At 30.4% G+C, this 22,215-nt stretch overlaps 1 long non-coding RNA gene and 1 pseudogene across 2 annotated transcripts; both read left to right on the top strand.

The window, feature by feature from the left end:
- The first annotated feature begins 464 nt into the window (after window positions 1–464).
- Window positions 465–2,058, top strand: LOC145972390 (uncharacterized; annotated as a pseudogene). Its single transcript, XR_014439145.1, has 3 exons — window positions 465–656; window positions 837–1,012; window positions 1,368–2,058. The product of XR_014439145.1 is annotated as an uncharacterized LOC145972390 (transcript).
- A 5,614-nt stretch (window positions 2,059–7,672) lies between these two features.
- On the top strand, window positions 7,673–21,897 carry LOC145971685 (uncharacterized). Its single transcript, XR_014438923.1, has 30 exons — window positions 7,673–8,052; window positions 8,251–8,381; window positions 8,516–9,010; window positions 9,192–9,322; window positions 9,457–9,951; window positions 10,133–10,263; window positions 10,398–10,892; window positions 11,073–11,203; window positions 11,338–11,825; window positions 12,007–12,137; window positions 12,272–12,766; window positions 12,947–13,077; window positions 13,212–13,699; window positions 13,881–14,011; window positions 14,146–14,640; window positions 14,821–14,951; window positions 15,086–15,573; window positions 15,755–15,885; window positions 16,020–16,514; window positions 16,695–16,825; window positions 16,960–17,447; window positions 17,629–17,759; window positions 17,894–18,388; window positions 18,569–18,699; window positions 18,834–19,328; window positions 19,509–19,639; window positions 19,774–20,268; window positions 20,450–20,580; window positions 20,704–21,362; window positions 21,534–21,897. It is a non-coding gene; the product is annotated as an uncharacterized LOC145971685 (long non-coding RNA).
- Window positions 21,898–22,215: the final 318 nt, after the last annotated feature.

The following is a 22,215-nucleotide window of genomic DNA, read 5'->3' as shown; positions in this document are numbered from 1 at the left end:
AGAAACTAAAAAGAGAGAGCAATAGCGTAAGTCGTTGTGTCTTTCTCTAACACGCGAGTTGGTGGGGATGTAAAGAGAGGGAGAACTGGAGAAACGTTCTAACCTATGGTGACGGTTCGTGATGTAGAAAAATGGTTAACGCTGCATAGGTTCAGCTCAGTGTCAACACATAATTACATAATTATTGAATTACATAAAACATTCCGGATTATGCAAGTGTAAAGTGATTATTTTCACTTTTTTCCCCTCGCCTGCTATGCGTCTCCTCTCCGTACTCCTCCCCACTCTCTATGGTGTGCGAGAGAGACAGCACGACTTACGGACTATCTCTGTCCTTCAGTTTGTGCTTCAGCTCTTCTCACGGAACGCGCAGTCTATTATTATATGTCTATGGTACTAATACTCTCGCGCATGACCGAATCGCACAACCAACAATATGGCGGATGTAAACATATGTAATAGCTATAAGATTGTATTTATAACCTCTATCCGTTATTCTTAAATCAACAAAACGTGATATTTATTCTTTTAAAACCAGAATTTGATATGAATGAAAGAGGTGGATATCGTTGTGCCTTTAAAGGATGCCAAAGTGCAAGTAGTGAGAAACGAGGCATAAAAGAAACTTTGTTTCGATTCCCAAAAGATATAGAAAAGTTAATTATTATTATGTTACTATTATATTATATATTATTGTGTTACTTGTTTTACTTTTAAAGCCGATTTCATAACCTTTGCATTTAAAGTTGAGCTGAATTTAATTTTTAAACTATATTCTATAATTAATTGTTAAACAAATAGAAAAAAAATAATATTTTCCTACTTATTGCTTGAAGGTCAAAATTGTGGGTATCAGCCTGTGATCGAGAAGACTTGTTTTCAAAGACAGCCACACAACTTTATAATAGTTATAGAGTATGCAAACTTCATTTTGCATCTAATATGTTTTTAAATTATGAGAGAACGAGATTACAACCACATGCCATTCCAAATTATATTGTAAGAAATAATGGTAAGTTATTTTCCAACAATACAATAGCATTAGAATATTAACATTCTAGTAAATACTAGTGAATAGTAATATCAGTAATAATTTCTTACTTAACAATGTAACTGTTACGTACAAAGTATGTTGATATACAGTGCAGGTATATTGTTGAGTGAGAAATTATATTTATGTTTCTGTTTGCTTTAGGTTCATATTCTGAATCCTCTTTTATTGATAAAAGTGCCTTTAAAAGTGGCTTATAAGCCTTCTGATTGGCTGTAAGCCACTTTTAGAGGCACTTTTATCGATAAAAGAGGATTCAGAATATGGACCATAGTCTCTATTAGAATTATAGGATATATAATATAAAATATTATAGATCCTCTTACAGATGAAGAAACGAGTTCAAATAATTCAAATGTAGAAACACATTGTATAAATACTTTAAATGTCGTAAATGCACAAGAAGAAAATACTGAAAATCGGCATTGCATCCATCGAGTGAAAATATTGAAAATACACAAGACAAAGGCACTGCACTGGATATATTCAATGAAAAGAACCTAGATGTAATACATATAGAAAAAACAAAAGCAAAACTATCAGAATCAGGGACACAAACGCCTTTGTCATTATCTTCTATATCTCCACGAAAAGTACATCTTTATCAACAGATAAGAGGCTATAAAAGAAAGATAGCTAATTTCGAATTAGAATTACATAAAGCAAAGAAAATGAAAAAGGAAGATATTCATACATTAGATATGCTACTGAAGAAGTATTTTCCAAAACAGACATCCGAATTTTTAAAAATGCAAGCACGTTTGTTTCAACAAGATCCAAAAGGTAGAAGATACGATAACGCTTCATTCAAACAACATTGTTTATCTATATATTTTTTAAGTCCCAAAGTATACAAAGATTTAACAAATAAATCTAAGTTGTTTTGTTTGCCTAGCTGTGCAACTCTAAAAAGATTTACACAAAATTGTTATATATGTCCAGGATTACAAGAGAACGTATTTAAAATATTAAAACTTAAAATTGATCATTTGCCAGTACAAAATTAGTAAATACTGCATATTTTGTATAGACGAAATGTCTTTGAAATCACACTTATTTTACAATATAACAACAGACAAAGTCATAGGCTTTGAAGACATAGAATATTCACAAAATACTTCACAGTTACTAGCATGTAATGTAGCAGTGATTATGATTAAAGGCATCTGTCAATCATGGAAGCAACCATTATGTTATTTTTTTTTAAACTCCTCGATGAAGGCATATGACTTACTGAAAATTATACCAGAAGCAGTAAGAAAGATAAAGAACATTGGTTTGCAAATTGTTGGTCTTATTTCAGATATGGGCTCTAACTTTTATCAATTAACCCGATTACTAGATATTAATGATAAAACACCATATTTCAAAATAGATGAAGAGAAAATATTTTACTTTTTTGATGTGCCTCATTTGATAAAAGCAATTAGGAACTTATTGGGTGTGCCTTTTTTGACCACGTTGCGATTGACCACAGCCATCTCTGTCGGTTAATGTTGCTGGTTACCCTAGGCATAAGTCGATATAATTGGCTGTGGTCAATCTCAACGTGGTCAAACGGGACGCTCCCAACTTATTACTACAGTATTATGTACATGATGGAGATAAAATAGCTTCATGGAAACATATAGAAAATTTTTATGCAATAGATAAAAAAGCTCAATTTAGAGCGGCTCCTAGATTGACAGATAGTCATATTTACCCAAATAATTTCGAAAAAATGAAAGTTAAATATGCAGCACAGGTATTAAGTCATTCTGTTTCAGCTGGTATAAATACATTTGTTAGTTTAGGATCTTTACCTACGGAAGCTATTTACACAGCAGAGTTTGTAGAGAGATTTGACAAATTATTCGATATTTTAAATTCTTCCAAACTTCACAGCAGTAATTGTAATAAGCAAGCATTCACACATACAAACAAGCAAGTAACTTTTCTAAATGACACAATACAGTTTTTACAACGCATTAAAATAATTAGAAAAGATGGAAAAGATATAACAAATTCTTTTAAGTCAATAAAATGTTTTATTATTTCAATTAATTCAGTACTACAATTATGGAATCATTTGCACCAGGCATCAGTTTCTATTCAGTTTTTATTTACTAGACGGTTGAACCAAGACAGTTTGGAAAACTTTTTTGGAGCCATACGTAAACAAAGTGGAAACGCATTTAATCCAACGCCAATACAATTTTATCATAGTTTTAAAAAACTATTTTCTATTGATTACATTAAAGTAGAGAGTGGGAATTGCGCGACTGATGAGGAATCAATATTAATCCGATGTCAAGACATTAAAGAAACACAAAATGTTTTTCAAACAGCTTCAGAAGCAACAGAATTTATTAATTCAGATATAGATAAATATGATTTTCATAATTTACCAGTAACTGAAGAAAATGTTTTAATTTACATTTGTGGATACTTATTGCGTCGCCTTTTTACAAAACATTTTTGTGAGATATGTGCGTTACTAGCTAAAAGAGACTGTAATTTAGATGAAACTCGTTTATACACTTATTTTAGAACGTATGATAATAACAATGATATTTTTGGCAGTTTATATGTACCAAATGCAATATTTATTAATTATATCACAGAATTGCATACGAAATTTTTTGAAAATATTAATATTATCACTCAAACAAATGTTATGCAAAAGTTTATGCAAATTTTGTGCACTGTTTCGTTCTCTCATCCTTGCCGTGACTTTCCAAAAATGTATTTACTAAAATTATTTATTAGAATAAGATTATATTACATATTAAAATTTATTAACAGAGACTTGAAAACAAAAAAAAGGAGTAGTAGAAAAGCTATTATTTTATGTCATAAATAATGATTGAAACTTTATATTCTATTTGTGTTATGCAATATTTTACTTCTTTGTTTAGAGATATACATACAACGCAGCACATACATATTATATTTAATATATATTTAACATATATTATATATATTTAATATTTCAAAATTGTGATACCCTATGATGTTGTGTAATATTTATATAATTCTTTTGTGTGTGATATTTATATAATTCTTTATATATTGTTTAATGTTCTTAATATATTATCTATATGTTGAGTAATACTATACATACTATAGTCTTCTAAGACTATAGTATGTATAGTATTCACATATTCTTTTAATACTTAATATAAATCGTTTCCATAATCCATTTCCGTTTCCATCGTTACATATATCCATATGTATTTATAATTCTTCAAATAAACTCAACATCAAAACTTGCTTCGCATTTAGTCTTATACAATTTATTATTAATTTATTATGCTAATTATTCATTATTTCTAAATATTTTTCAGGTTGTGCACAACATGCATCATAAATTCAAATGACAGAAAAGAAGAAGAACAGAATTGGACATAGTATTTGCATTGACTTTAATCAAGAATAGATACACATTTGTATATATCTATCGGATTATATTTTTCTTGTTATATACAGGGTTTAGCAAAAGTGTGGAAACCCCTTAATATTTCGAAAAATACGCATTTTAAAAAAAAATGTTTCCATACAAAAGTTATAGGGTTTTATGTGGCGCATTACACAGCAACATTATTATGATCGCGAATAGCGTTGTCAAGGTTATGTGAAGGTCACCTCCAATTTTCTAAATGGGACACCCTATATGCTTTTGCATATTCTTGTAGCTTATCTCGAGAGCTTTCCAAAACACTATAATTAAGTTAGTTTTCATTAAGTACTTTCCGAGTTATGAGGCTTGAAATAATTTCTTAATTTTACATAAACCATAAAATATCTAGTAAAATATTTATTTTTCGATTATCTTATCTTAATACTTTTATGTACAAAATAATGAGAGGAATCAATTGGTGTAAAGAAAAAACATAGTTGTTTTTAAGAAAAAATATGTAATTTGCAATTAACAATTACATATCTTTTTTTTTTAAACAACTATGTGTTTTCTTTACACCAATTGATTCCTCTCATTATTTTGTACATAAAAGTATTAAGGTAAGATAATCGAAAAATGAATATTTTACTAGATATTTTATGGTTTATGTAAAATTAAGAAATGATTTCAAGCCTCATAACTCGGAAAGTATTTAATGAAAACTAACTTAATTATAGTGTTTTGGAAAGCTCTCGAGATAAGCTACAAGAATATGCAAAAGCATATAGGGTGTCCCATTTAAAAAGTTGGAGGTGACCTTCACATAACCTTGACAACGCTATTCGAGTTCATAATAATGTTGCTGTGTAATGCGCCACATAAAACCCTATAACTTTTGTATGAAACATTTTTTTTTAAATGCGTATTTTTCGAAATATTAAGGGGTTTCCACACTTTTGCTAAACCCTGTATATATACATACATATATATATATACATATATACATATATAAAGAGACACATATATATTATACATATATACAAACACAAAATACAATGTTACTATATACATTTATACAAGTAAAAATATACAATACAAATATATATACATTAATACTTATACACACATTAATACAATTACTTGTATATAGAAGATAGAATAAATTATATACATCATAATAATTTATAATTAAAAATATTATCTTGATATAAAAAATACTATCAATATCATTGTGATTAGAATGTTATTATTACTATATATACTACATATGTTTCTTGAATTTTTTTATCTCTTTGTAGGTTATTTGTTAATATATGGTTTTTTATATACATTTATTACAATTTATTAAGACTTTATTAATTGGATAATTATTGTATTGTATAATTATTGTATTACACAGAGATTTCAATAAAAAAGTATATTTGAATTTAAAAAAACATTTTAATAAATTTATTTCTTAATAAGAAATAATGTGTATATATGTATTAATTGGTAATTATATAAATATATATTTAATATTGTTATATTAGATATATATCTTTTCTTGATTGTATCGATTACGTCTTTTGAATTGAAGCCCGCGCACAACCAGCAATATGGCGGTCTTTTAGTTATTTAGATCAAAGGTGCCGACATCGAGTGAGCCTACTGTTCTTTCCTATACTGTGCTGGCGGTTTGACAAGGAGAGATTATTGCTCTGTCTTTGTCTCTCTTGTATTTTATATGTATGTAATGTCTGTATTGATACAAACACCAATATACTACGCACACAGATGATTATTGAAAGATAATGATGAAGGAACAAGGATAACGATAGTTATTGCCTGATCATCGTATTCAATGATGTATATATGTCATATACGTCATATATAATGTTATGTACGTCATTGATCGCATTCGCATACTAAAAATCACATTACGGAATTATCGAAAATTCTAAGATATGTGTATAAATATATTAAAATAAATAAATTAAAATAAACAAAAAAAAAATATATATATATATATTATGTATATAAAAAATTTTATTTTTTGAATATATTATTTTTTAGCAATCATAGTTCATAATCATAGTTTCATAGACTGAAAATGCTTTCTGGCCTCTCATGGCAGAAAGCAATAATGTAACAAGATTAACGGGCGCCCAGTTTTTGTGAATTTTATATTTGCATGTATACATATATGTGTATATGAGAAAGCAACAAGTTACCAAGTCTAATAGGCACCCCTGTCTTACATTTATGTATATTTGTTCTCTATTATTTATGATCCTACTGTTATTATTTATCAACATATAATATTTAATCGTATATATAATTTTAACTATAATTTAAACATATATATACACATATGTATATATGCAAATATAAAATTCACAAAAAATGGGCGCCCGTTAGTCTTGTTGCATTACTGCTTTCTGCCACGAGAGGCCAGAAAGCATTTTCAGGCCGTATCTTGCCCGTAAAACGATATGTTAGAGGAACAAGGATAGCATAATTGTCGATCCTTTTCTGTCTTTCTTCTCTGTGGTGCGTCCGCGTGAGCAATGCAATGGTGTTTGTATGTATACGGATATACACCTCTACATAGAGACCGAGAATTTATTTCTCAGGTTGGTAATCCTGAAAATGAAGTTTCGCATTGTCACCGCCTGAGGTCTCCAATATCAATTCAGAGTTTGCTCGTCACTTTAGCCGACCCTTAAAGCAAGATTGTGGACCAGGCATAACAATTCAGTACGGTTCGTACAATCTAGAATTCTCAGCGCTACCAAAGTGTTAAGGCCATCACACACAAAATTGCATAGCTGCATATGCATAACATAAGACCATATGGACCAATGAGCATCGAGTATTATGTTATGTAATGTATTATATGGCGACTTAATATTTTGTGTGTGATGGCCTTTACCAATGGCCGCATTCAATGGACTCAACAGTTGGACAACATTACTAGATTTTCCGATAATTCGACTGATTGGTCGGATCTGAAAATAGAAACCAATCATGTTCGATTGCTACTTAGCGATTAAGTCCGCTTAATGCAGGCAATGCGCGCATTGGTTAAATCGGAACAATTTTCTAAACAGTCTACGCGCTTCATGCGTAACTCGAAACGCATCCTATTTGGTATTGTATTCCAGCGCCATATAATAGCGTACCCTCAAGAAATCGGAAATAAATAGCCAAATTCGATATGGCGTCAGTCATGTCATATGCATAATCTGTGCAGAAGAAAATGAGAAGTGAATGAGTGGTGAGAAGAGCACAGGAAATCTGATACACTCTAATACGAACTATTGCATTGAAAATTTCGAAGACAGGCACGTGAAAACAAGTTTCGTCGATTATAGGCGAGAGAGTTTGATTATAATTTCGAGAGATTATTCTAAATAAAAGTCTGCTAAAGAGTTAAACTCCACGAGTAATTCGGAGTGATTATTTTATTTAAAATCGGAGCTTTTACAGTACGTATAGTCACTTGCTGTTTATTAAACTGGCCACGGAATATAAGAGCTCAAATGTGTGGTATTAGTTGAAAAATCAGCTCTGTTGATGTATGAAGAACCTAGACGTCGTACGTCTTTCTTTGACACCTGGAGAAGAAATTCTTCCGATTCAGGTAATTATTTTCTTAACAGGCTACTTAAATAACTTTCTAATAATATAACAATATAATAAAATTAAAATAATATAGTAAAACAATTTTAATAGTAAAACAATTTTTGAAAATATGTTCAGACATATTCTTTACTTCTTTTTACACATTTAATAAATTATGATTAAAGTATATACGATTGGTGTATTCCTTTTGTTACAGTTTTACAGATTATATAGAAGTGAATGAATAAATAGTGAGAGGAGCAATCTGGTACGCTATTATACGATTTATTACATTGACAATTTCGAAGACTGGCACGTGAAATCAAGTTTCGTCACCAAATCTCACAGGTAATAAAACAAGTTTCAAAGATAATAAAATAAAAGGTAAATGTGCTGAATAAGGGATCGCAACCCCAATGACCTTCAACACATTTATTAAATAAAATATAATAAATATTTCAAATTTTATTGAAAATGTAAAGGGTGAGAAGAACGCGGACAATAATACAGTAAGAAAATAGGGGATATCAGGACGATAACAAATTTGGATGAAATCTAGAAATTTCGTTAGCCGCGCTGTTATTGAAGAGGTAAAGATATATATATAAATATAGGCAGAGAATAAACGTCGACAGACGTAGGCAAACACGTAGCGAAAGCGAGAAGTGCGAAGCTAGCGAGATACAAGATCATTTGGAGCGATTATAGGCGAGAGAGTTTGATTATAATTTCGAGAGGTTATTCTAAATAAAAGTCTGCTAAAGAGTTAAATTCCACGAGTAATTCGGAGTGATTATTTTATTTAAAATCGGAGCTTTTACAGTACGTATAATCACTTGATGTTTATTAAACTGGCCACGGAATATAAGAGCTCAAATGTGTGGTATTAGTTGAAAAATCAGCTCTGTTGATGTATGAAGAACCTAGACGTCGTACGTCTTTCTTTGACACCTGGAGAAGAAATTCTTCCGATTCAGGTAATTATTTTCTTAACAGGCTACTTATATAACTTTCTAATAATATAACAATATAATAAAATTAATATAATATAGTAAAACAATTTCTCAAAATATGTTCAGACATATTTTTTACTTCTTTTTACACATTTAATAAATTATGATTAAAGTATTTACGATTGGTGTATTCCTCTTGTTACAGTTTTACAGATTATATAGAAGTGAATGAATAAATGCTGAGAGGAGCAATCTGGTACGCTATTATACGATTTATTACATTGACAATTTCGAAGACTGGCACGTGAAATCAAGTTTCGTCACCAAATCTCACAGGTAATAAAACAAGTTTCAAAGATAATAAAATAAAAGGTAAATGTGCTGAATAAGGGATCGCAACCCCAATGACCTTCAACACATTTATTAAATAAAATATAATAAATATTTCAAATTTTATTGAAAATGTAAAGGGTGAGAAGAACGCGGACAATAATACAGTAAGAAAATAGGGGATATCAGGACGATAACAAATTTGGATGAAATCTAGAAATTTCGTTAGCCGCGCTGTTATTGAAGAGGTAAAGATATATATATAAATATAGGCAGAGAATAAACGTCGACAGACGTAGGCAAACACGTAGCGAAAGCGAGAAGTGCGAAGCTAGCGAGATACAAGATCATTTGGAGCGATTATAGGCGAGAGAGTTTGATTATAATTTCGAGAGGTTATTCTAAATAAAAGTCTGCTAAAGAGTTAAATTCCACGAGTAATTCGGAGTGATTATTTTATTTAAAATCGGAGCTTTTACAGTACGTATAATCACTTGATGTTTATTAAACTGGCCACGGAATATAAGAGCTCAAATGTGTGGTATTAGTTGAAAAATCAGCTCTGTTGATGTATGAAGAACCTAGACGTCGTACGTCTTTCTTTGACACCTGGAGAAGAAATTCTTCCGAATCAGGTAATTATTTTCTTAACAGGCTACTTATATAACTTTCTAATAATATAACAATATAATAAAATTAATATAATATAGTAAAACAATTTCTCAAAATATGTTCAGACATATTTTTTACTTCTTTTTACACATTTAATAAATTATGATTAAAGTATTTACGATTGGTGTATTCCTCTTGTTACAGTTTTACAGATTATATAGAAGTGAATGAATAAATGCTGAGAGGAGCAATCTGGTACGCTATTATACGATTTATTACATTGACAATTTCGAAGACTGGCACGTGAAATCAAGTTTCGTCACCAAATCTCACAGGTAATAAAACAAGTTTCAAAGATAATAAAATAAAAGGTAAATGTGCTGAATAAGGGATCGCAACCCCAATGACCTTCAACACATTTATTAAATAAAATATAATAAATATTTCAAATTTTATTGAAAATGTAAAGGGTGAGAAGAACGCGGACAATAATACAGTAAGAAAATAGGGGATATCAGGACGATAACAAATTTGGATGAAATCTAGAAATTTCGTTAGCCGCGCTGTTATTGAAGAGGTAAAGATATATATATAAATATAGGCAGAGAATAAACGTCGACAGACGTAGGCAAACACGTAGCGAAAGCGAGAAGTGCGAAGCTAGCGAGATACAAGATCATTTGGAGCGATTATAGGCGAGAGAGTTTGATTATAATTTCGAGAGATTATTCTAAATAAAAGTCTGCTAAACAGTTAAATTCCACGAGTAATTCGGAGTGATTATTTTATTTAAAATCGGAGCTTTTACAGTACGTATAATCACTTGCTGTTTATTAAACTGGCCACGGAATATAAAAGCTCAAATGTGTGGTATTAGTTGAAAAATCAGCTCTGTTGATGTATGAAGAACCTAGACGTCGTACGTCCTTCTTTGACACCTGGAGAAGAAATTCTTCCGATTCAGGTAATTATTTTCTAAACAAGCTACTCATATAAATTTCTAATAATATAACAACATAATAAAATTAAAATAATATAGTAAAACAATTTCTGCAAATATGTTCAGACATATTTTTTACTTCTTTTTATACATTTAATAAATATGATTAAAGTATTTACGATTGGTGTATTCCTTTTGTTACAGTTTTACAGATCATATAGAAGTGAATGAATAAATGGTGAGAGGAGCAATCTAGTACGCTATTATACGATTTATTACATTGACAATTTCAAAGACTGGCACGTGAAATCAAGTTTCGTCACCAAATCTCACAGGTAATAAAACAAGTTTCAAAGATAATAAAATAAAAGGTAAATGTGCTGAATAAGGGATCGCAACCCCAATGTCCTTCAACACATTTACTAAATAAAATATAATAAATATTACATATTTTATTGAAAATGTAAAGGGTGAGAAGAACGCGGACAATAATACAGTAAGAAAATAAGGGATATCAGGACGATAACAAATTTGAAAGAAATCTAGAAATTTCGTTAGCCGCGCTTTTATTGAGGTACAGATATATATATATAAATATAGGCAGAGAATACACGTCGACAGACGTAGGCAAACACGTAGCGAAAGCGAGAAGTGCGAAGCTAGCGAGATACAAGATCATTTGGAGCGATTATAGGCGAGAGAGTTTGATTATAATTTCGAGAGATTATTCTAAATAAAAGTCTGCTAAAGAGTTAAATTCCACGAGTAATTCGGAGTGATTATTTTATTTAAAATCGGAGCTTTTACAGTACGTATAGTCACTTGCTGTTTATTAAACTGGCCACGGAATATAAGAGCTCAAATGTGTGGTATTAGTTGAAAAATCAGTTCTGTATGAAGAACCTAGACGTCGTACGTCTTTCTTTGACACCTGGAGAAGAAATTCTTCCAATTCAGGTAATTATTTTCTTAACAGGCTACTTATATAACTTTCTAATAATATAACAATATAATAAAATTAAAATAATATAGTAAAACAATTTCTGAAAATATGTTCGGACATATTTTTTACTTCTTTTTACACATTTAATAAATTATGATTAAAGTATTTACGATTGGTGTATTCCTTTTGTTACAGTTTTACAGATTATATAGAAGTGAATGAATAAATGCTGAGAGGAGCAATCTGGTACGCTATTATACGATTTATTACATTGACAATTTCAAAGACTGGCACGTGAAATCAAGTTTCGTCACCAAATCTCACAGGTAATAAAACAAGTTTCAAAGATAATAAAATAAAAGGTAAATGTGCTGAATAAGGGATCGCAACCCCAATGACCTTCAACACATTTACTAAATAAAATGTAATAAATATTATATATTTTATTGAAAATGTAAAGGGTGAGAAGAACGCGGACAATAATACAGTAAGAAAATAGGGGATATCAGGACGATAACAAATTTGGATGAAATCTAGAAATTTCGTTAGCCGCGCTGTTATTGAAGAGGTAAAGATATATATATAAATATAGGCAGAGAATAAACGTCGACAGACGTAGGCAAACACGTAGCGAAAGCGAGAAGTGCGAAGCTAGCGAGATACAAGATCATTTGGAGCGATTATAGGCGAGAGAGTTTGATTATAATTTCGAGAGATTATTCTAAATAAAAGTCTGCTAAACAGTTAAATTCCACGAGTAATTCGGAGTGATTATTTTATTTAAAATCGGAGCTTTTACAGTACGTATAATCACTTGCTGTTTATTAAACTGGCCACGGAATATAAAAGCTCAAATGTGTGGTATTAGTTGAAAAATCAGCTCTGTTGATGTATGAAGAACCTAGACGTCGTACGTCCTTCTTTGACACCTGGAGAAGAAATTCTTCCGATTCAGGTAATTATTTTCTAAACAAGCTACTCATATAAATTTCTAATAATATAACAACATAATAAAATTAAAATAATATAGTAAAACAATTTCTGCAAATATGTTCAGACATATTTTTTACTTCTTTTTATACATTTAATAAATATGATTAAAGTATTTACGATTGGTGTATTCCTTTTGTTACAGTTTTACAGATCATATAGAAGTGAATGAATAAATGGTGAGAGGAGCAATCTAGTACGCTATTATACGATTTATTACATTGACAATTTCAAAGACTGGCACGTGAAATCAAGTTTCGTCACCAAATCTCACAGGTAATAAAACAAGTTTCAAAGATAATAAAATAAAAGGTAAATGTGCTGAATAAGGGATCGCAACCCCAATGTCCTTCAACACATTTACTAAATAAAATATAATAAATATTACATATTTTATTGAAAATGTAAAGGGTGAGAAGAACGCGGACAATAATACAGTAAGAAAATAAGGGATATCAGGACGATAACAAATTTGAAAGAAATCTAGAAATTTCGTTAGCCGCGCTTTTATTGAGGTACAGATATATATATATAAATATAGGCAGAGAATACACGTCGACAGACGTAGGCAAACACGTAGCGAAAGCGAGAAGTGCGAAGCTAGCGAGATACAAGATCATTTGGAGCGATTATAGGCGAGAGAGTTTGATTATAATTTCGAGAGATTATTCTAAATAAAAGTCTGCTAAAGAGTTAAATTCCACGAGTAATTCGGAGTGATTATTTTATTTAAAATCGGAGCTTTTACAGTACGTATAGTCACTTGCTGTTTATTAAACTGGCCACGGAATATAAGAGCTCAAATGTGTGGTATTAGTTGAAAAATCAGTTCTGTATGAAGAACCTAGACGTCGTACGTCTTTCTTTGACACCTGGAGAAGAAATTCTTCCAATTCAGGTAATTATTTTCTTAACAGGCTACTTATATAACTTTCTAATAATATAACAATATAATAAAATTAAAATAATATAGTAAAACAATTTCTGAAAATATGTTCGGACATATTTTTTACTTCTTTTTACACATTTAATAAATTATGATTAAAGTATTTACGATTGGTGTATTCCTTTTGTTACAGTTTTACAGATTATATAGAAGTGAATGAATAAATGCTGAGAGGAGCAATCTGGTACGCTATTATACGATTTATTACATTGACAATTTCAAAGACTGGCACGTGAAATCAAGTTTCGTCACCAAATCTCACAGGTAATAAAACAAGTTTCAAAGATAATAAAATAAAAGGTAAATGTGCTGAATAAGGGATCGCAACCCCAATGACCTTCAACACATTTACTAAATAAAATGTAATAAATATTATATATTTTATTGAAAATGTAAAGGGTGAGAAGAACGCGGACAATAATACAGTAAGAAAATAGGGGATATCAGGACGATAACAAATTTGGATGAAATCTAGAAATTTCGTTAGCCGCGCTGTTATTGAAGAGGTAAAGATATATATATAAATATAGGCAGAGAATAAACGTCGACAGACGTAGGCAAACACGTAGCGAAAGCGAGAAGTGCGAAGCTAGCGAGATACAAGATCATTTGGAGCGATTATAGGCGAGAGAGTTTGATTATAATTTCGAGAGATTATTCTAAATAAAAGTCTGCTAAACAGTTAAATTCCACGAGTAATTCGGAGTGATTATTTTATTTAAAATCGGAGCTTTTACAGTACGTATAATCACTTGCTGTTTATTAAACTGGCCACGGAATATAAAAGCTCAAATGTGTGGTATTAGTTGAAAAATCAGCTCTGTTGATGTATGAAGAACCTAGACGTCGTACGTCCTTCTTTGACACCTGGAGAAGAAATTCTTCCGATTCAGGTAATTATTTTCTAAACAAGCTACTCATATAAATTTCTAATAATATAACAACATAATAAAATTAAAATAATATAGTAAAACAATTTCTGCAAATATGTTCAGACATATTTTTTACTTCTTTTTATACATTTAATAAATATGATTAAAGTATTTACGATTGGTGTATTCCTTTTGTTACAGTTTTACAGATCATATAGAAGTGAATGAATAAATGGTGAGAGGAGCAATCTAGTACGCTATTATACGATTTATTACATTGACAATTTCAAAGACTGGCACGTGAAATCAAGTTTCGTCACCAAATCTCACAGGTAATAAAACAAGTTTCAAAGATAATAAAATAAAAGGTAAATGTGCTGAATAAGGGATCGCAACCCCAATGTCCTTCAACACATTTACTAAATAAAATATAATAAATATTACATATTTTATTGAAAATGTAAAGGGTGAGAAGAACGCGGACAATAATACAGTAAGAAAATAAGGGATATCAGGACGATAACAAATTTGAAAGAAATCTAGAAATTTCGTTAGCCGCGCTTTTATTGAGGTACAGATATATATATATAAATATAGGCAGAGAATACACGTCGACAGACGTAGGCAAACACGTAGCGAAAGCGAGAAGTGCGAAGCTAGCGAGATACAAGATCATTTGGAGCGATTATAGGCGAGAGAGTTTGATTATAATTTCGAGAGATTATTCTAAATAAAAGTCTGCTAAAGAGTTAAATTCCACGAGTAATTCGGAGTGATTATTTTATTTAAAATCGGAGCTTTTACAGTACGTATAGTCACTTGCTGTTTATTAAACTGGCCACGGAATATAAGAGCTCAAATGTGTGGTATTAGTTGAAAAATCAGTTCTGTATGAAGAACCTAGACGTCGTACGTCTTTCTTTGACACCTGGAGAAGAAATTCTTCCAATTCAGGTAATTATTTTCTTAACAGGCTACTTATATAACTTTCTAATAATATAACAATATAATAAAATTAAAATAATATAGTAAAACAATTTCTGAAAATATGTTCGGACATATTTTTTACTTCTTTTTACACATTTAATAAATTATGATTAAAGTATTTACGATTGGTGTATTCCTTTTGTTACAGTTTTACAGATTATATAGAAGTGAATGAATAAATGCTGAGAGGAGCAATCTGGTACGCTATTATACGATTTATTACATTGACAATTTCAAAGACTGGCACGTGAAATCAAGTTTCGTCACCAAATCTCACAGGTAATAAAACAAGTTTCAAAGATAATAAAATAAAAGGTAAATGTGCTGAATAAGGGATCGCAACCCCAATGACCTTCAACACATTTACTAAATAAAATGTAATAAATATTATATATTTTATTGAAAATGTAAAGGGTGAGAAGAACGCGGACAATAATACAGTAAGAAAATAGGGGATATCAGGACGATAACAAATTTGGATGAAATCTAGAAATTTCGTTAGCCGCGCTGTTATTGAAGAGGTAAAGATATATATATAAATATAGGCAGAGAATAAACGTCGACAGACGTAGGCAAACACGTAGCGAAAGCGAGAAGTGCGAAGCTAGCGAGATACAAGATCATTTGGAGCGATTATAGGCGAGAGAGTTTGATTATAATTTCGAGAGATTATTCTAAATAAAAGTCTGCTAAACAGTTAAATTCCACGAGTAATTCGGAGTGATTATTTTATTTAAAATCGGAGCTTTTACAGTACGTATAATCACTTGCTGTTTATTAAACTGGCCACGGAATATAAAAGCTCAAATGTGTGGTATTAGTTGAAAAATCAGCTCTGTTGATGTATGAAGAACCTAGACGTCGTACGTCCTTCTTTGACACCTGGAGAAGAAATTCTTCCGATTCAGGTAATTATTTTCTAAACAAGCTACTCATATAAATTTCTAATAATATAACAACATAATAAAATTAAAATAATATAGTAAAACAATTTCTGCAAATATGTTCAGACATATTTTTTACTTCTTTTTATACATTTAATAAATATGATTAAAGTATTTACGATTGGTGTATTCCTTTTGTTACAGTTTTACAGATCATATAGAAGTGAATGAATAAATGGTGAGAGGAGCAATCTAGTACGCTATTATACGATTTATTACATTGACAATTTCAAAGACTGGCACGTGAAATCAAGTTTCGTCACCAAATCTCACAGGTAATAAAACAAGTTTCAAAGATAATAAAATAAAAGGTAAATGTGCTGAATAAGGGATCGCAACCCCAATGTCCTTCAACACATTTACTAAATAAAATATAATAAATATTACATATTTTATTGAAAATGTAAAGGGTGAGAAGAACGCGGACAATAATACAGTAAGAAAATAAGGGATATCAGGACGATAACAAATTTGAAAGAAATCTAGAAATTTCGTTAGCCGCGCTTTTATTGAGGTACAGATATATATATATAAATATAGGCAGAGAATACACGTCGACAGACGTAGGCAAACACGTAGCGAAAGCGAGAAGTGCGAAGCTAGCGAGATACAAGATCATTTGGAGCGATTATAGGCGAGAGAGTTTGATTATAATTTCGAGAGATTATTCTAAATAAAAGTCTGCTAAAGAGTTAAATTCCACGAGTAATTCGGAGTGATTATTTTATTTAAAATCGGAGCTTTTACAGTACGTATAGTCACTTGCTGTTTATTAAACTGGCCACGGAATATAAGAGCTCAAATGTGTGGTATTAGTTGAAAAATCAGTTCTGTATGAAGAACCTAGACGTCGTACGTCTTTCTTTGACACCTGGAGAAGAAATTCTTCCAATTCAGGTAATTATTTTCTTAACAGGCTACTTATATAACTTTCTAATAATATAACAATATAATAAAATTAAAATAATATAGTAAAACAATTTCTGAAAATATGTTCGGACATATTTTTTACTTCTTTTTACACATTTAATAAATTATGATTAAAGTATTTACGATTGGTGTATTCCTTTTGTTACAGTTTTACAGATTATATAGAAGTGAATGAATAAATGCTGAGAGGAGCAATCTGGTACGCTATTATACGATTTATTACATTGACAATTTCAAAGACTGGCACGTGAAATCAAGTTTCGTCACCAAATCTCACAGGTAATAAAACAAGTTTCAAAGATAATAAAATAAAAGGTAAATGTGCTGAATAAGGGATCGCAACCCCAATGACCTTCAACACATTTACTAAATAAAATGTAATAAATATTATATATTTTATTGAAAATGTAAAGGGTGAGAAGAACGCGGACAATAATACAGTAAGAAAATAGGGGATATCAGGACGATAACAAATTTGGATGAAATCTAGAAATTTCGTTAGCCGCGCTGTTATTGAAGAGGTAAAGATATATATATAAATATAGGCAGAGAATAAACGTCGACAGACGTAGGCAAACACGTAGCGAAAGCGAGAAGTGCGAAGCTAGCGAGATACAAGATCATTTGGAGCGATTATAGGCGAGAGAGTTTGATTATAATTTCGAGAGATTATTCTAAATAAAAGTCTGCTAAACAGTTAAATTCCACGAGTAATTCGGAGTGATTATTTTATTTAAAATCGGAGCTTTTACAGTACGTATAGTCACTTGCTGTTTATTAAACTGGCCACGGAATATAAGAGCTCAAATGTGTGGTATTAGTTGAAAAATCAGTTCTGTTGATGTATGAAGAACCTAGACGTCGTACGTCCTTCTTTGACACCTGGAGAAGAAATTCTTCCGATTCAGGTAATTATTTTCTTAACAGGCTACTCATATAACTTTCTAATAATATAACAATATAATAAAATTAAAATAATATAGTAAAACAATTTCTGAAAATATGTTCAGACATATTTTTTACTTTTTTTACACATTTAATAAATTATGATTAAAGTATTTACGATTGGTGTATTCCTTTTGTTACAGTTTTACAGATTATATAGAAGTGAATGAATAAATGGTGAGAGGAGCAATCTGGTACGCTATTATACGATTTATTACATTGACAATTTCGAAGACTGGCACGTGAAATCAAGTTTCGTCACCAAATCTCACAGGTAATAAAACAAGTTTCAAAGATAATAAAATAAAAGGTAAATGTGCTGAATAAGAGTTCGCAACCCCAATGACCATCAACTCATTTACTAAATAAAATATAATAAATATTACATATTTTATTGAAAATGTAAAGGATGAGAAGAACGCGGACAATAATACAGTAAGAAAATAAGGGGTATCAGGACGATAACAAATTTGGATGAAATCTAGAAATTTCGTTAGCCGCGCTGTTATTGAAGAGGTAAAGATATATATATAAATATAGGCAGAGAATACACGTCGACAGACGTAGGCAAACACGTAGCGAAAGCGAGAAGTGCGAAGCTAGCGAGATACTAGATCATTTGGAGCGATTATAGGCGAAAGAGTTTGATTATAATTTCGAGAGATTATTCTAAATAAAAGTCTGCTAAAGAGTTAAATTCCACGAGTAATTCGGAGTGATTATTTTATTTAAAATCGGAGCTTTTACAGTACGTATAGTCACTTGCTGTTTATTAAACTGGCCACGGAATATAAGAGCTCAAATGTGTGGTATTAGTTGAAAAATCAGCTCTGTTGATGTATGAAGAACCTAGACGTCGTACGTCTTTCTTTGACACCTGGAGAAGAAATTCTTCCGATTCAGGTAATTATTTTCTTAACAGGCTACTCATATAACTTTCTAATAATATAACAATATAATAAAATTAAAATAATATAGTAAAACAATTTCTGAAAATATGTTCAGACATATTTTTTACTTTTTTTACACATTTAATAAATTATGATTAAAGTATTTACGATTGGTGTATTCCTTTTGTTACAGTTTTACAGATTATATAGAAGTGAATGAATAAATAGTGAGAGGAGCAATCTGGTACGCTATTATACGATTTATTACATTGACAATTTCGAAGACTGGCACGTGAAATCAAGTTTCGTCACCAAATCTCACAGGTAATAAAACAAGTTTCAAAGATAATAAAATAAAAGGTAAATGTGCTGAATAAGGGTTCGCAACCCCAATGACCATCAACTCATTTACTAAATAAAATATAATAAATATTACATATTTTATTGAAAATGTAAAGGATGAGAAGAACGCGGACAATAATACAGTAAGAAAATAAGGGGTATCAGGACGATAACAAATTTGGATGAAATCTAGAAATTTCGTTAGCCGCGCTGTTATTGAAGAGGTAAAGATATATATATAAATATAGGCAGAGAATACACGTCGACAGACGTAGGCAAACACGTAGCGAAAGCGAGAAGTGCGAAGCTAGCGAGATACTAGATCATTTGGAGCGATTATAGGCGAAAGAGTTTGATTATAATTTCGAGAGATTATTCTAAATAAAAGTCTGCTAAAGAGTTAAATTCCACGAGTAATTCGGAGTGATTATTTTATTTAAAATCGGAGCTTTTACAGTACGTATAGTCACTTGCTGTTTATTAAACTGGCCACGGAATATAAGAGCTCAAATGTGTGGTATTAGTTGAAAAATCAGCTCTGTTGATGTATGAAGAACCTAGACGTCGTACGTCTTTCTTTGACACCTGGAGAAGAAATTCTTCCGATTCAGGTAATTATTTTCTTAACAGGCTACTTATATAACTTTCTAATAATATAACAATATAATAAAATTAAAATAATATAGTAAAACAATTTCTGAAAATATGTTTAGACAAATTTTTTACTTCTTTTTACACATTTAATAAATTATGATTAAAGTATTTACGATTGGTGTATTCCTTTTGTTACAGTTTTACAGATTATATAGAAGTGAATGAATAAATGGTGAGAGGAGCAATCTGGTACGCTATTATACGATTTATTACATTGACAATTTCGAAGACAGGCACGTGAAATTAACTTACGTCACCGAATCTTACAGGTAATAAAACAAGTTTCAAAGATAATAAAATAAAAGGTAAATGTGTTGAATAAGGGATCGCAACCCCAATGACCTTCAGCACATTTACGAAATAAAATATAATAAATATTACATATTTTATAGGAAATTTAAAGGGTGAGAAGAGCGCGGGCAATAGTATGTATAGTTACTTGCTTTTTATTAAACTGGAAACACGGAATATAAAAGCACAGTTGTGTGGTATTAGTTGAGAAATCAGCTCTGTTATGAAGAAATCTAGACATTGTACGTTTTTTTTTGACTGGTCAAGGAATATAGAAGAACAATTGAGTGTATAATTTGAGAAATCAGCTCTATTATGAAGAAATGTAGACGTTGTACGTCTTTCTTTGTCTGGCCACGGAATATAGAAGAACAATTATGTGCATTAGTTGAGAAATCAGCACTGTTATGAAGAAATTTAGACGTTGTACGTCTTTCTTTGACTGACCACGGAATATAGAAGAACAATTGTGTGTATTAGTTGAGAAATCAGCTCTGTTATGAAAAAACATAGACGTTGTACGTCTTTCTTTGTCTGGCCACGGAATATAGAAGAACAATTATGTGCATTAGTTGAGAAATCAGCACTGTTATGAAGAAATTTAGACGTTGTACGTCTTTCTTTGACTGACCACGGAATATAGAAGAACAATTGTGTGTATTAGTTGAAAAATCAGCTCTGTTATGAAAAAACATAGACGTTGTACGTTTTTCTTTGATACCTGGAGAAGAAATTCTTCGTAGAAATTCTTTCGATTCGGGTAATTATTTTCTTAACATTTCTACTTATTTAACTCTCTAATAAAATAATAATATAGTAAAAAATTGTTTCACAATTTCTGAAAATGTTTAGACATACTTTTTGCTTCTTTTTGCACATTTAATAATTTATAATAAAAGTATTTACGATTGGTGTATTCTTTTGCTTACAGTTTTATAAATTATAGCAGATTCAATAAATTCATATGGGAAAATTTGGTATTGGAGACACTGGACTTAGAGACTGCAAACGAATTATCCATTTTTGATTGGTCCGCCATTTTTCTGTTAATTTCTGCTGATTTTTAGGGCTTAAAAGAAATTTAATAAAATCGAATACAATTTTAATACTTTTTGTGCAATATTTACTTTATTGATTATTATACTATATATATACTTTATTGATTATTATTATAAATAATTATTAGCTCATTATTATAAATAAAATAATATTATAATATTATAAGTTTATTATTATAACTGTTATTATTTATTATTAAGGGTTTATGCCTAGTGAGCAGACCGAAAAAAGTATGATGTTTGGGAATTTTTTTTTGAAAAGTGTAATAATTTTTTTTTACAAATAAATTTTTATTCAAAAGTACAAATATTAAGGATGTTATTATATATTTTTTTGATAAAATATTGAAAAATGTAAAAGTTGGAATTATTCTCCCGGATATTGTTTTTTAAGAAACGCTGCGCGGTGAGCAGTGCTATTGAAAACTGATTCATCTGATATCAAAAATCCGGTAAACTGTAGTTAATGTACGAAATTGTCTAGTAGATGAACGAAGGATTAATCAAAAAATCGTTGTGAGACAAAATGGAAGCCATTTGATACTAAGATATTCT

The sequence above is a fragment of the Camponotus vicinus genome, unplaced genomic scaffold (assembly GCF_025532165.1).
Source record: "Camponotus vicinus isolate PSW18456_S1 unplaced genomic scaffold, iyCamVici1.0 SCAF_5, whole genome shotgun sequence".
Taxonomy (NCBI): Eukaryota; Metazoa; Arthropoda; class Insecta; order Hymenoptera; family Formicidae; genus Camponotus; species Camponotus vicinus.
Note: the sequence above shows the minus strand (reverse complement) of the source record. Positions and strands in the feature narration are given on the sequence as shown.